The sequence below is a fragment of the Emys orbicularis genome, chromosome 7, assembly GCF_028017835.1.
Source record: "Emys orbicularis isolate rEmyOrb1 chromosome 7, rEmyOrb1.hap1, whole genome shotgun sequence".
Lineage (NCBI taxonomy): Eukaryota > Metazoa > Chordata > Testudines > Emydidae > Emys > Emys orbicularis.
In genome coordinates, this window is record NC_088689.1 from 126,818,708 (window position 1) to 126,834,514 (window position 15,807).

Consider the following 15,807-nt stretch of genomic DNA (forward strand, 5'->3'; position numbering starts at 1 on the left):
AATGGTCGAGAAGTTCATAAAGCAAACGAATGCATTTTCAAAATGATGGGGGACTGACGCCAATTTGAGAAGCTGGACCAAATCTCATTTGAAAAAAAGAGAAGAATGTTCTAGTTTGGCCAAAACTTCTTTGCAAAGAAAGTAAGAGAAGTCTCTGTGGGAGAGAGTCTAGCCAATGCTACCCCATGCATGCCACCTGTGAAAATAACTGGTTACTACCATCCTGTAATAAAGGCCTGGCCAAACATTGTTCCATACCCTTTGCTTGGCAGCAAGTGACACTCTCCAAGGAACCCGTGTGAATCTGGTTCTTTTGATAAGAACATAAGAATTTCTTAAAGAAGGGAGTCGCTCCCCATTCTAACTGCCTTGCTGTTATCTAAGACCAGTTAGATCACTCCGTGGTTCCCTACACAGCAGAAGACCCTTCTCATTCTTTTGGGCCACACGAGCTAAGTATTCAATATGTTACCAACTCCTAATCGAGCGTCCAGTGCCTTGGAATTATATTGGTGCAATGGGCTGTATCTGGCCTTAGCGGCTTCCTAGAGGAGGCTCTGTGGTCCTACTTCACCCTACCCCAAGAAGCAGCAATGTGGGAGGAAGATGGATCCTCCAGACCTGCCTAAAGAGGCCTAGAAGGGTCCTAAAAGGGGTAGCGACAGCCAATCAGAACCCAACAGGCTCAGATAAAAGGAGTTGCAGGAGCCTATCAGGGCAGTCCCGTGCTGGCCTTTGGCCAAAGGAGCCCAAGGACTTGCCAGGGTTTATCTCTGGCTGCATTTGCCTAGCTGGGTTCACAGGGACCTAAGGTAAGGGTGACGATCAGGGACCAGGTGGGAAGAGGCCCAGGCAAGTGGCAGCAATGAACTGAATTGAGCAGTGCCTGGCTGCAGTTTATAGGGTCCTTGGGTTGAACCCAGAGTAGAGGGTGGGCCCGGGTTCCTCCACCGGCAAAGTGGCATAAACCCCAGGAAGGGGGAACAAGCCTAACCTAACCCCCAAGAAGGGGACAGGGCTCGTTTGCAAGCCCGAACAAAGGGGAGAATTTAAGGGGCTCAGAGCTGGGGCTGAAGAGTCTGCTGAGGACAGACAGGTTATTTGATGGACTCTTTGCTACCCTGGAAAGTGTTTCTTTTGATCTTGTGACCTGCCTAGGGGGGTGCCACCAAACACCCGCCACATGAGGTTGACAACCTAAGGGGGCGGATGTGTGTGCTAGGAGCAGGAAAAGGACTGCAGCACTGCACCCAACCACAAGGAGACGCTCAAGAGGTGAGCGGCCCTCTTCACAATTGGGTGTAACGAAATACACGTTGTAGGGTTCAGAAGAATGTAAAGAAAACTGGCCAATGTAACACAATCCTAGGCTCTGCCCCTGCAACTGGATCCACACACAGCCCCATTGAAGTCCAAGGGGCTCCATGAAGGTGTGAGGTACTAGCTGTATGCTCTGGGCCATCACAATTAGATCCTCCTTGTTGTAGGTGGGGCCAGTCCTGCAAAATCTCACTCAATAGGTAGTCCTATTAAAGTCAGCTGTATGACTCAGGTGAGCACTGGCTGGATTGTGCTGTATAATTTTAAGTACACCTCTACCTCGATATAACGCTGTCCTCGGGAGCCAAAAAATCTTACCGCATTATAGGTGAAACCGTGTTATATTGAACTTGCTTTGATCCACTGGAGTGTGCAGCCCCGCCCCCCCGGAGCACTGCTTTACCGTGTTATATCCGAATTTGTGTTATATTGGGTTGCGTTATATCGGGGTAGAGGTGTATCAGGTAATCAGGACATGGAAAATAGGCTTTTATTCTTATATAGCAGGGAAATGTCTCCTCTCTGGTCTGTGCATTTTCCTGACAGGCTGCCTGAGGAGATGGTTTGACCTTGGAACAGACTCACATTTCCAGTAGTTACTCTTCAAAAATTGCATTGGTCGTGGGTTTGGTGCAATGAGCCCCAGCTTGACTTCCCAGCACTCATTGGGAAAAGGTAGGTCCTGAATTCCATTTGAATTTCCTGGAGTGAAAGTTAGCCTGGAAGTTATGTGCTTCCTGCTGCCTTGCGACTCCCTGCAGGTTGTGGAGAAAATGACTTTAAGAAAAGCACTGTATCCCCCTTCAAACAGCCAGTAAGTAGGGCACTTCCCATAGGAACACCTTCTCTACCTGAATTAGTTGCGGCTGAAAGGACAGGCCGAGCATTTTCATTTGCCTCTGCAGAGAGGCTGTAATGACCCCTTTATGATAAATGAAAATGCTCACTACGCCTGTAAATGCTTTTGAGGGAGGCTGGTGTGTTTATCATGTGAATATTACATGCACTTTCTGCTGTTGCTGAAGAAGTCCTGAGGCAGCAGGGGAAAGAGGCGGACTTCAAATAGAGTAATGGGGCGCCATCTCTCCTTCCAGTGAGAGTACAGAACAGAATTGCCAATCCTAGTAGGGATCACAAACGGAGGTGTTCGGAAGGAAATTGGTGGTTGAAGTGGTTACCTTTGTCTTGTTAACCTTAACTGGAAATTGAGTAGGTGGACAGACAGGATGGGGAACCTTACATGGTCTTCTGGAACCTGCTAGTTGCATATGTAACTCCATAATTGTCTGCAGGGCTTTTGCTGTGAATTGAAATAATTAAACTAGAATGGGAAATTACTCACCTTGTCATTCTGCTTTTTTGAACATACCCATCATCACAGGACTCCCACTGCCTCAAGCCAGAACTCCCAACGCTTTGAAAAAATTTGAAGGATCGCTCCTATCCCTCCCCCTCTCACATCAATGGCTATTAGACCGGATGGGCAAGGATGCAAAACCATGCTTTGAAGTGTCCCTAGCTTCTGTTTGCCAGAAGCTGGGAATAGATCACTTGATGATTACCTGTTCTGTTCATCCCCTCTGAAGCACCTGGCATCGGCCACTGTTGGAAGACAGGATACTGGGCTAGATGGACCATTGATCTGACCCAGTTTGGCCATTCTTCATAGAATCATAGGGTTGGAAGGGACCTCAGGAGGTCATCTAGGCCAACCCCCTGCTCAAAGCAGGACCAATCCCCAGACAGCTTTTTGCCCCAGATCCCTAAATGGCCCCCTCAAGGATTGAACTCACAACCCTGGTTTAGCAGGCCAATGCTCAAACCACTGAGCTATCCCTCCCCTATGTTCCATCTTATCAGCAGATGGAACATTGCATCCAATGTGAGTGATCTAATGCCCCCTTCAACTCCTGACTCCTTTTTCAAGGGAAAGGGTCAATATGTATTAGCAGCTCCCCAGCATGACCCTGGGAGAGAACCGCAGAGAAGAATTACTACTCTGGATTTATACCAGCGCACTTGAGAGCACAATATGGCCAGTTACTTTATTCCCTATGAACTTGTTGGTTTTAAAGGCCAGGGGAACTGCTTAAAAATGTTAGAAACAGCTGGCAAGCTACACTGTGCAAACCGCTCACCTTAATATCCTTGTTATCTTCTTCTACCTCCCATACCCTACACATTTGAGTCACTCACCCATTGTGTCTTGTCAGTAACCTAGACTGTTAACTCTTTGCGGCAAGGTAGAGCATCAAGTGCAGTGGCAGACTTGAAAGCATGGTTCTCTTTTTAGCAGCAGTGTTCAAGGAATTAGTGACCAAAGAAACGAAATGTTAGAGGGGCCTCAAAGGCCTTTAGTCTGCTCTTGGCAAAGAGCCCAAGGAAACTTGAACATCAGGCTTGGGGAAAAGGACCTCGCTGAGACCAGTAGATAGCTCCAGTGGAACTGTAGTGCTAATTAAACCGAAAACGTGGAATAAGATAGATTGTCAACCGGTTTAGTGTGAAGACCATTCACCATGTCACCAGGAAATTCTCACCCACTAATGAGGCCAAACAGGGTGGCTCTCAGGGCAGGAGAGGACCATTATCCAGATCACCTTACAAGCACGCACCACAGAGAGCTTATTAGTGGGGAAACCGCATAGAAACAGCCATGCACTTTTGGGGTGACAACAAACAGGCATAGCTCGCTGGAGAATGAACGACCTCCTGCGTGGCAACAGGCAGCTCAGGAGCACCGAGGCAATCTCCTTGCATTGCTTGGATTTCATGTGGGTTAGACGGACAGGAGAGAGTTAATGATGCTGATGTCTATCAGAGACAAACTTCTGGGCAAGACAAGGAGGCACGGGGCTCTCCTGTGAGCTCTTGGAGATGGAGGTGCAACTCTCACCTGGCGCTTGCTCACTCAGCGCTGCCTGTGGATCAACAGGTCTCCCCACACACACACCACCTGTCAATTGTGCAGTGTGTGTGTGTGTATGTGTCTCTCTCTCTCTCTCATATGCCTCTTTCTTTGGACGGGTTGCCAGGTCAGGCTACTTCCCCGTCCAAGGAGGGGAGAGCTTCTGGAGACAGTAGCTGGCCTGACAGTCTGTCCTCTCCCCCGCCAGCCTGCTGAGGCATCAACTTGTGACCCTATCAGATCCCCACTGCTAGCACTTCCTGCTGGGACGGTGAAGCTGATAAGACCTTGAGCAGTTCCTGGGCAAGCTGAGGTTTGAAATTCATGCAGTGAGCATTGTTGGATGGAACTGCCAGAAGGCAACACGCATTCACACAGCGCACAGTCAACCTGTGGAACTCCTGGCCTGAGGAGGTTGTGAAGGCTAGGACTATGTCAGGGTTTAAAAGAGAACTAGATAAATTCATGGAGGTTAAGTCTATTAATGGCTATTAGCCAGGATGGGTAAGGAATGGTGTCCCTAGCCTCTCTTTGTCAGAGGATGGAGATGGATGGCAGGAGAGAGATCACTTGATCATTACCGGTTAGGTTCACTCCCTCTGGGACACTTGGCATTGGTCACTGTCGGTAGACCGGATACTAGGCTGGATGGACCTTTGGTCTGACCCAGTATGGCCATTCTTATGTTCTTATTCCTTCCTAAGTGAGGCCGACAGTGTCTGGGGGCTGGACAGCCAGTGGGGAGAGATCCAGGCTAAATAAATGAATAAACAGAGAGAAGATAGGAATACTCCATCCTCCTGAATGAGGAAAAAAGAGTGAAAAAGGAATAAGAGGAGGAAAACCTGTGCTTGCAAAACAGGTTTCTCCTTTACCCTGGGTCTCATGAGAGCCCAACCCCAAGATGTTAGCTAGCTAGGGATGGAACAGACCCATTGCAACACTTAAATAATCACCAAGTGTATAACGTCCAGTGGAAGACATGGTGTCATCCTAACCCCAAGGTACACCAGCGAGGTGAAGCTAAGTCAATAGATAAACAAAAGTGCCAGTTAAAATACCGTCTTTTTCATGATAAGTATAGCAATAATTAAACCATCTGCTTTAATAGATGTACAATGTAGGAGAGGACCAAATACCTATTGGTAGATCTCAAGCCTTCTAGAATGTGTGAACACATATCACCAATACAAACAAGCATATTTGCACTTAATCGGGGCAGTATTTGAATATATAAATTAAAAACCCACAACCCTAAGTTGGATCCATTAGGAATCATCATAGATCATTGTTAAAGGCCTGAACACTCACATGGCACATCCTGTAGTATGAAGAACGATGGCTGCCTAATAATACTAACTGCTTAGCAAACATAATGGAAATGAGCAGAGAGTGTTGAATGCTTAATACTGCTCCTTTGTAAGTGTTAAAGGCTGCTTAAAATAATGTGGGTAGGCAGATGAAGGTTTGCCAGCTTCTTTGGGAAGAAGGTAAGAAATAGGATGCTCAATTATGCATATCAGGGTCTGGAAAAGCCGGTTAACCGCTTCCAGAGGGGACAGGTAACTGCTGAAAATCCACATTTGCCTACTTCCACCTGTAGGCAAGCAAAATATATTGTCACCCCAGTCTTTTGCTCTACGGAAACACAGGTTTATCGCGTTTTCTTCTTGCGATTTCCCATTGGACAGCAATTAAACAAAGAGATCTGGAGGAGGACAGCAGTATTCCTCTCCTTGATTAAAAAGCCCATCCAGAGCTGGCAGCAAACTAGCCTTCTATTGGCAGGGATTATTTAGCCCATCATTGTTCCCACTGCAAGTGCTGGGTTTAGTATCTGCATTTACTGCATTGTCTTGGGGCAGGAATCCTTGTGGATGTAATTTTGGAGAGAATTTCAAACTGGTTCCAGTTTTCACTTGGGCGTGAGTGAAAATGCAATGCTCCCAAATGGTGGTGGATGTCAGCGCTGGAGAACGATACTCCCATAGGAGTATAACAGGTACTATATGGCACAGACAGCAGCAGCAGAAACGTCCTCACTTTGCCACCCTAGGTAGCCCAGCTCCAAGCCCAGAGATATGTTAGTTTAGATGAACCCTCCATTCCTTGGCCTTTCTGCCCAGACTGCCAGCAAGTGGCTTGTTTAGGATCTGAACCAAAGCCCATTGAAGCTGACAGAGGGACTCTCTTCGCTGTTGGGGGCATTTGTTATGTAGCCACTTGGCCAATGGGAGTTGGGCAGAGAGAACCAAACTCATAACGTCACTAAGCAACGAGCAAATGGTAACAATGGTCGATCAGCTCTAGCCTGGGCTGGATTTGTCCAGAGTTAAAAGGTTTGAGGCCAAATTTTCTGCTGCATCCCACCTTTGCTGGATGTAACCCAGAGGGGGACCTAGTTATGGTCCCCTAGTTCTCTAGCCAGCCCTGGGTGCAGGTTAGAGTTACCTGAGGGCTGATCTGTTTTCATTTGTCTATGGTCCTCTAGGGGCCACATAGCAGCTGGGGGTTGCTGAAGAACTTCACTCTGGCCAACCCTCTGCCTGTCCCTTCCTCACCCCCAACGGTCCTCTGTGCCAGGGACTGCAGGAAGCAAGACATTGTGCTGATTCTCGGAGGGCTGGAGATTCCCCGGTCCTGTGGGTTATGCCAGCTGGGGATGCGCCGATGCCGGGAGTATCCCCAGCGAGGAATATCTGCTCCCTTTGCGCTGCCTGAGCAATGCAAAGGGAACAAAGCAGGGCGGAGTCTTAAACATACCTTTCATTTACCTCCTCTTTAGGCCTATTCCTAAACTGGTGCCGGTTGGTCACTGGTGCTAGAGAAAGTACAAAGAAGAGCTGAACAGAAATCAGCAGCAGTGCTGCGAAGCTGCCATTTTCTGTGCGAATTCCAGCACAGCCATGCTTGAAAGACTGTCAGGCAGGCAGGCAGGTGCCATTGCATGGTAGGGATAGCCGTAGACAAGATTACTCCGCTCCGATTAATGGAGGGAGCTGCAGTGGGGGGCGGGGAGCTGCGGGGGTGGAGAGAGAGAAGAAAATGGACAGACAGACAAAGAAGTCCTGAAGTTGAGACCTCTGGAGCAACCCAGGGATTTCTCCTCCTGCTACATCCCATGGCAGATTTGCTCTAAGTAAGCCCAGTGCTGCTGTTGCTACTTTCCATGACAGCCGTGTTTCTCTTACAAGTAAAACAGCTCTTGCAGCTCTTCCTCCTTCAGCGGGGGTTGCTTGTTCCCTTGCCTCGCATGGCAGTGAGTTGCCAGCAGCTACAAACCTGACTGGTTCTCTCTCCCTAGGTTCTTCTGACTCCTCGTCCAGCCACCGTAGAACCTGGGCAGCTCACATGTGAATGGCTTTATTGTCACAAGATGCCTGTGAGGCAAGGAAGTACTACCCCCATTTTATAGGTGGAGGACTGAGTCACAGAGAGGCCACGCACAGGGATGCCCACAGAGCCTGTGGCAAAAAATTGATCCCAGAGCTCTTAAATCCCAGGCCTGAGACTTAACCACAAAACCATTCTTTCCTCTCCCGTCTGACTGCTACTACCATTGATTTAGCGTGTCGCACATCTGTACTGCTTCCACTGCACTTTGCTTTGGCATCATATACCGATCCCCTAGATTGTGAGGGGTTTTGAACATTGAGAACAGCAACTAAAACCTGAAACGTGCTTTCCGACAGGGGGAGTCACAACCAGGGTCTCTCTGCCACCCACCCAGAAAATGGGCCAGGAGTGTTCGCTCTGCCTACTCTGCCGGGTCCCATTGCGTGCCTGGAACAAAGTGAACGTTCTTGGGTGGCAATTTCTATAGCTAGTCTGTTCCCCAGACATACGACCCAAGGGTCGCTTCAGTAGCATGACAACATATCACAGTTAATGGAGGTGTCTTAAAGGCCATCGGTGGGCAGCGTTATGCCCCCCTCCCCAAAAGAATGGAAACATAAGCAGTGAAGAAAAAGGGTCTATTTCCCAACAGTCATTTTAATGAACCACTGAAAATTGACCATGTGTTTTCCCAGGAAGGAGTCTCTTAGTGATTCACCTGCTGGCTGAGGACGAGCGGAAGAAAGAAAAGAAAAGAAGAGGAAACTGTTTATGAGCATTAGGCATAGTGGATGCAGTCACACTCCATGTTCTCCTGTTAATATTGATTCCACTTTTTATAGCCTGCTGCCAGGCCCACTTGAGACAGAGTTCAAAGGAAAACTAATACCAAGAGCGGGCTCTTTAGAAGCTGAAATGCTTTTTTAATGAGCAAGCCACCAAACAACTAAAAAAAAAGAAATTGCCCGCTTCATTGCTGAGCTTTAAATGCATTTTTCTTCAGCTCTTTTCATGGCTGAAGGCAGAATTCCACAGCCCCGTGCAGCACATTCAACCAGGGTGTAGTAGCCTGTCTTAAACACTTGCAGCCAATTGGTTTACAGAACTGTGGAAAAGCAACTGTGGTAGGTTGAAGGCCGGGTACCTCGCGGGCTGGGTCCAGGGAGGGCCAGTCCATCTCACTCGGTCTCTGAACTTTGCTTGCTGTGTGTGTGTGTGTGGGGGGGAAATCAACGAGGCCTTTCAAAGTATGGCTCAAGCCTGCACTCAGGTGGAGCTCCAAATAGTCAGTCAATCTAGGCCGGGGTGGGCAAACTTTTTGGCCCGAGGGCCACATTGGGGTTACAAAACTGTATGGAGGGGGGTCGGGAAGGCTGTGCCTCCCAAAACAGCCTGGCCCCCGCCCCCTATCTGCCCCCTCCCACTTCCCGCCTCCTGACTGCCCCCCTCAGAATCCCTGACCCATTCAACCCCCCCGCTCCTTGTCCCCTAACCGCCCCCTCCCGGGACCCACCCCCCTGGGACTCCACCCCCTATCCAACCCCCCCGCTCCCCCGGCCCACTTACCATGCTGCTCAGATCATCATGTCTGGCTGCCTCACCGGCCGGAGCCAGACACACTGCCGCTCTGCTCAGCCTCCTCCCACAGGCCTAAAGCCCCAAGACCCCCCCTCCCCATAGCTGAAGCCCTGCCACCCTGCAGGACAGAAACCCCTAGCCCCACTACCTCATTGCAGGGAAAAAGCCCCGAGCCCACCCCCCAAGCACCTGCTGGGCCCTGGAGTTTATAGCATGTTAGGGATGGGGGCTCCAGGAAATAATCTCTGAGAATTTAATCCCTGGTTGCACTGGTGTAACCGAGCAGAATCTGTTCCTGGGTATTTTAGTACAGTAAACATTGTACCACTGTGCTTATGACTCTATGGTCTGTATGCAGTATTTTGATATGATTGATGCTTTCCAGTAAAGAAATTAGCGCATTCTGAGAGCCAGGTTGTGAGAAGCGAGAGAGTGCACACTACGGGCCACACATGAGTCAGCTGACCAAGAAGATCCCAGGGAGAAAGGAGATCATTTGCTTCCCCATGCATCTGGCCTTCTCCTACCACCCTTGTGCTTCTGGGCTGGTGTTAACATTAAGTGTTGTCATACTTCATTTTGGGGTTTACCCACCGTTCATAAAGACTAGCGATTTCCAGGAAGGGAGGCTGCATGGAACAACTCTTAATGGTCTTGAAAGGTTGCAGTGTTCTAATTACCAAGCTGTGATACTAGGAGCTTCTTTCCCGTTCCCAGGCTGTTTGTAGAATATGGGGGGCCTGGTGCTGGATTGTTATGGGGGATGTCCTCCTTTAAAGTTGGCTTTCTAATCAGTGTGTTTATAGAACATGGACCCAGAAAGAGGTCACAATGTAAGCAGCAGTGTTTTATCATCATTCTTTTTCCTTCTGGTTGCTTACAGTTAACTTCGATAAAGACAAAAGAATCACTGAGCCACATCTGAGCCTACTTTGTAAAGCGACTGGGCCTCGTGATGAAATATTTTAAAGGGCAAAGAGGCTTAGGGCCTGATCAACAGCCCTGAGAAATCAATGAGTCTGTCTCTGTGTCAGCCTTTGGATCAGACCCTCGGCTCAGCTTAAGGATGATTGAGAGGGTGCTGATCACCACTGCGTGGTTGAAGGGTATAAGCATTGTGGAGAGAAAGGAATGGTTTAGCCTGATGCACAGGTATAATCAGAGAAAGGGGATGAAATTGAGTGTGACTATCAGGGAAAGCATTCTGTCTGTGAAGTTGGTTTGACCAGAGGATAGACTCCCAAGGGAAGGGGTTGAAGGCCCATTGCTTGGGTCATTTAAACATAACGTAGGCAAGATAAATGAGACTATAAGGTAGGACACTTACGGTGACCTGATAGGCATTTTATCCCGCTACCTTCTGTTATCAAAGCACCTCCGTGCTGCTGACATTCTTCAATCATCTACAGAGGCTTTGGCAACGTGTGTGTCTACAGTAGACCTGGTCTACAGGGGGGCTGCAGTCGTCTTTCCTTGGCAATTGCTAGGATCAAGATGGCAGGATTGGCCTCCTCCCTGGATCCCTTCTCACCCCAGCAAAAGCATGCCAAGGAAACTGACGTGAACCTTGTAGGCTATCTGAGCCCACTGTCCTACGCCTGTCAGCTTTGCACAGGATATGCTGAAAACGGAAGTACGAGCGGAAGTGATGCTCAGCTGTTGAATGCATGAAGAAACCTGGATATTTTCATGGCTCCTTTATTTACAGGGAAAATATGTAATCACTGTTCACATGAAAACAACGTTGGGTGAAAGTGAAATGAAAGGGATTCTGATAGTCACCTTCCACACGGCCTCACACATTCAGATGCCGAACCACTTCCTTTGTCACAAATTGGATCAGCTCACCCCCATGTTGGCTGCATCCTGTAGCTTTCTATATTTATTATATTCATAAAGATGGGAGGAAAACATTACTGGTGTTTTGATGGCTGTGTGTATATATTTCTTCTACACTTAGAGGAGGCTGTTCCACTCCAGTTCCACCACTCTTAATTGTGCAGAGTGAAAGTCACCCCAGTGCAGAATGCCACCTCACAGCCATCACTTCAATCTTTTCTTTGAGTGCTTAAGTGGCGTATTGTCTTGGTGCTGGAGTGAATTTCACCTGTAGATTAACGCTTCACAACACAGGTAGCTGATGGAAGAAAGGGTGGAAGAATTAGGCGACTGCTTATTAATCGAAATTACATTTTTCCTTGAAACCAACACAGCCATGCTACAGTACTTTGGTAATTCTCTCAACCTTTCACATGCTTACGTCAGTTTTTATTTCCATTTGTCTTTAGGTTCAGGGATTGAGTTCTTTCTTACTGACAGCTGACCCGGTTTTCACCTTTCAGACGAATCTGTCACAGTTTGTTAATAGACATCAAGGGACAGAGATAGCAGCAGAAAAGCTGCATATTACAAAGGTATGTGGTACCCTTTATGGACCAGCTGCTCTCCTGGTGTAATTCCACTGCTTTCAGTGGCACTGTGCCCATTTACAGCAGCTCAGGATTTGACCCTATAAACTCATTTTTCCCTTTCATGCAATCTGCTTCACAAGAAAATAGGTCTGTCAAGGATCTGATCCTTACACAGCGCCCCCGTGGGGTGTTGACAGGTTGGTACATTCACTTGGGTCCAGTGGGGTGTGCGTGACAGCATTCTGGCAGTGATGAGTTCTCTGCCCTCTGGCTGCATCGTTCTGCATCGACTTCCCACGTTTTGGAGGCCCAGACAACCAACTAACAACGCAGCAGAAGGAAATAAAGGAGAAAGAAACATACGGATAGTCCCAGCCAGGACACTGGCCTCTTTTCCTTCCTTCCTGAACAGGTCACAGTTTAACTCAAAGTCTGCTGGTTGTCCAGAAAAGGTATAGAATATGGCCCCCTTTTGACTCAGGGGAATTGGATTACTTTTTAGGTACAGGTGTAGGCTCTGCTCACCCCCAGGTCTCTTTCCAATAGCTGGGAACTCAGCAGTCTGCTGCCTGATACAGAGTGTTCTCCTTTTAAAGTTCTCCATTCCTGGCATGAGCTTGTGGATGCATCCGAGTGGGACTGCTCCAGCCCAGACCAGCTCCTTAATCCCTTCCAGGCTTAAATCATGCCAAACTAAGGATGAAAATGGAGTATGTCATTTGGACTTGAAAGGTGGAAAAAGTTAATGAAACCTAAGAACTGATTACTAGCCTGGCATTATCGTGGGCAATAAAAATAGCTTCTCTGAGTATAGTAATGATTAAATGAAATTAAAAAGCACTGGCCACTCTCAGTTTTAATTACTATAATGGCCATGTCTAAAATGCAGTACGGTTTCTCAACTAAATTTCTATATTTTGTGAAGTAATAGTGCTGGAAAGATGTTTCAAGATACAAAAAGACTGCTTATACAGTATATATGATTTAAACATGGAAAGTTGTTCAAGTCTTGGCTACAAAGAAATTAAACGAGCTGATTTCAGAAAATACTGGCCAAGTAATTTCTTTTGATTAAAAGAAAGTAAAGTCCTCTCTTAGCTCAGGCATAGATCCAGCAAAGCACTTAAGCACATGTAAACGTTAAGCCAATGAGGAGCCCGGCTGAGGTCACATGGGACTACTCCCGTAAAGTTTCTTTTCCTGCTTGATGAGGTTGACGCTCTAGTGCAGGGAGGTATTGTATATGACCAGTAACTCATTCATTCCATTTGTTTTTAATTTGGAAACTAAAATCCCAACAACTCTCCAATGGCCCGTTTTTTAAAACGAGCTGTGTATCCACAGCTCAATTTAAAACATGCTTGACATTTAATCATTGAATTTTTCTGTCTCTTCAGTACTTCTTTCATTGCGCTGTGTCTAAAGCATGTGGAGTCATGGGAAAGATGCAGGACACAGTAAACGAACAAATAATTCTGAAAAATGTGACTTTCTTCTGTAGGTCAATGGATCCCAGAAGGCAGGGCCTGCTTGAGAATGGAGGCCGAGGCCCCAATCCTGTAAGCTGCTCTGTATAGACTGATCTGTGTACCTGCCCCCTGAAATCTTGCAGGATCAGGGCCTAACTGATACTCTAGATTCGACAGCTAATTCTGGGTACAGAAGGAAGATAAAAGATTAGAGCTGGTCAGGAAATGGAATGTCTGTTCCATGGAAAACGGACAGTTTGAAATTTGTTTTAATACTGAATCAGTGAAATTTCAAAAATTTTCCACAGAAGAGAAATAAAAAAAACAAATTTTTATTCCAAAACTTGGAAAGGTTTCATTTTGATAATGTCAAAAGATAGAATATAAATATTACAATTAGTATGATGTGTATCTGTAAGTCAAAAATGAAATGAATGGAAATGATAAAGGCAAAATGAGACATTTTTACCCTATTGAAATGAAACCTCTGACACTTTATCAAAATCATCACGTTCCCGCCAAATGTTTCAATTTTGATAAAACAGCGTTTCCCCATGGAAAACTGTTCTGTCTAATTTTCTGACCAGCTCTAAAAGGAAATTCATAGCCTCCTCTGAAGGTAAAGCTCTGAACCATGTATCCAAAATGTTTGTTTTGTTCCTCAGTCACTCCTGAGTATGACAAAACAATCCCCAACTAAGTTAATAGACAATTATTAGGGTAACACATGGGCTTTAGTAAAGAGAAGAGGAAGCCCCTTCCAGTCTTAATGTTGCAGTCTCAATGGACTGAATAAATGTTTACAAAATTTCATTAGTACACAGTATTATCAGCCTCTGCTTTCTGAGCGGTGGTCTATAGTGCAGATGAGATGCCTAGCAGGACGTCTTTACACAAACTTAAATGCAAATACTGAGTTGAACCTAAAACTTTTTAAAGGTTCAGATCAGTTAAAAAAAAAAAAAGTAACCCCTTTCGCCCTGGCCCTCCTGTTACATCATGTCCAGATCTATCACTGATTGTCAGAGCTGCTCAGACTTCATTATGTACATTTTACTACCATAGTGCATAATAATCACAACAATCAATACAGTTCAATGGTGTAATTTACTTGATTGGAGATCACATGGCCCTGCTTACACTTTAATATCCAACTTGTTACTGTCCAGCAATCTATTAGAGTATGTATTGATTTTTCAGTTTTATTCTGTTGCAAAGCAATGTTGAGATGAAACCACAGAGCTTCTTAGAATTGGCCTCTTCGCTTTTACTTCTGTGGGCATTAAGATTTGAGAGAGCGAAGGAAATAACCGCATTAGAAAATACTGAAGAAATTCATTCATCCACAGTCTTAAATGTGGGAGGCTGTACAAAGTTCTCCAGATGTCCTATCAATTATCTCAAAGCTGACTTGAGCAGACCTCTCTCTTGAGAAGGTGAGGGCAACTCAGGCTCTCTGGTAACTCATTTCTGGATCTTGCTGTGAGCTGGTAGCACAGGCTGTAGTCATTAGTATGTGGGAGTTTCACGAGGAAGATAACTACAGGACAGTACGGGCTATAAGGTAAGACTATCAAATCTCATTTAAAGTTCTAAAAAAGCAGCCTCAATATGGAGGCCCATAAGTGAAATGGAAGTTTCTTTTTTCTTCCCCTTTATCCAAGTAGAACCTATTTTCTCTTTCTAGATTGTTTTTGTTATAAACCAACCAGTGAACAAGGAGAACCATAATGGGTTTGTTCAAACAGGAGACATTAAAGGGAAGGAAAAAATACTGAAGTAAAGATTATTTGGACTAGAGCTATGCAAATAACAGATTTTTCAAATTAACTATCAATTCCAAAAAAAAAAAAAAAAAAAAAAAATCAGTTAAATCAGTTGAACCAAAAATGAATTTTGAAATTTGTGATAAGAGAAGTCAAAAATATATCATTTCAAGTCAAACAAAATATTCACTATGACCCAGTAACAGGGTCACACTCCCCTCTTGCAAGCACCCCCAGCCAAGTGTGTATGCCTGCACGTTCTCTCTTTGTGATGGGTCTTCAGTGACTCAGCACTCCGGCCAAGTCTGTGAGATAAAAGCAATGCAAACCCCTTTTGGGGTACAAGTCCAACAGGGGCCTCTCTCAGTGCCCTCTGTGATGTCTCTCTCTCTCTCTCTCTCTCTGTTGGTCCCTGCTCTGGACAAGAGCCATGTGCCAGGGCCCCTTCCCTAGAGGCAATGTCTTCACCCTCTCAGGGCCTCTCTGGCCCCAGCTCTTCAGCTGGGCCACTACAGTTCAGCCCCCTTCTGGGGTGCCTCAAAGTCTAGGCCACTTTGCCAGTGGCTGGTGGGGGGACCCAGACCCAGGCCCACCCTCCACTCTAGGTCCCAGCCCAGGGACCCTATAAATAACAGCCATTCACAATGTCCCTTTAAATAAACTGCATTGCTGCTACAATTCCCTGGGCTACTTCCCCATGGCTCCAGCACATTCTTTACCCTTACCTCAGGGCCTTGTCATCATGTAGTCCCAGAAGCCAGCCTGGCACACCATCCACTCTCCTCCAGCTCTAGCAAGGAACTGAACTCAGGTTGGCCCTGCAGCTCTTCTTATACTGACCTGTTGGGCCCTGATTGGTTGCTTCCCACACAGCCACTCTAGGCAGCTTGGAGGACCTCTCTATTGCCCTTTTCTGGGGCAGGGTGAGGCAGGGCCATAAGGCCTCCAGCAGGGGGCCTCAGGGCGTAGTCCACCCCATTACAGACCCCAAAATATTTTTGTTTCAGTTTCAAGTATTC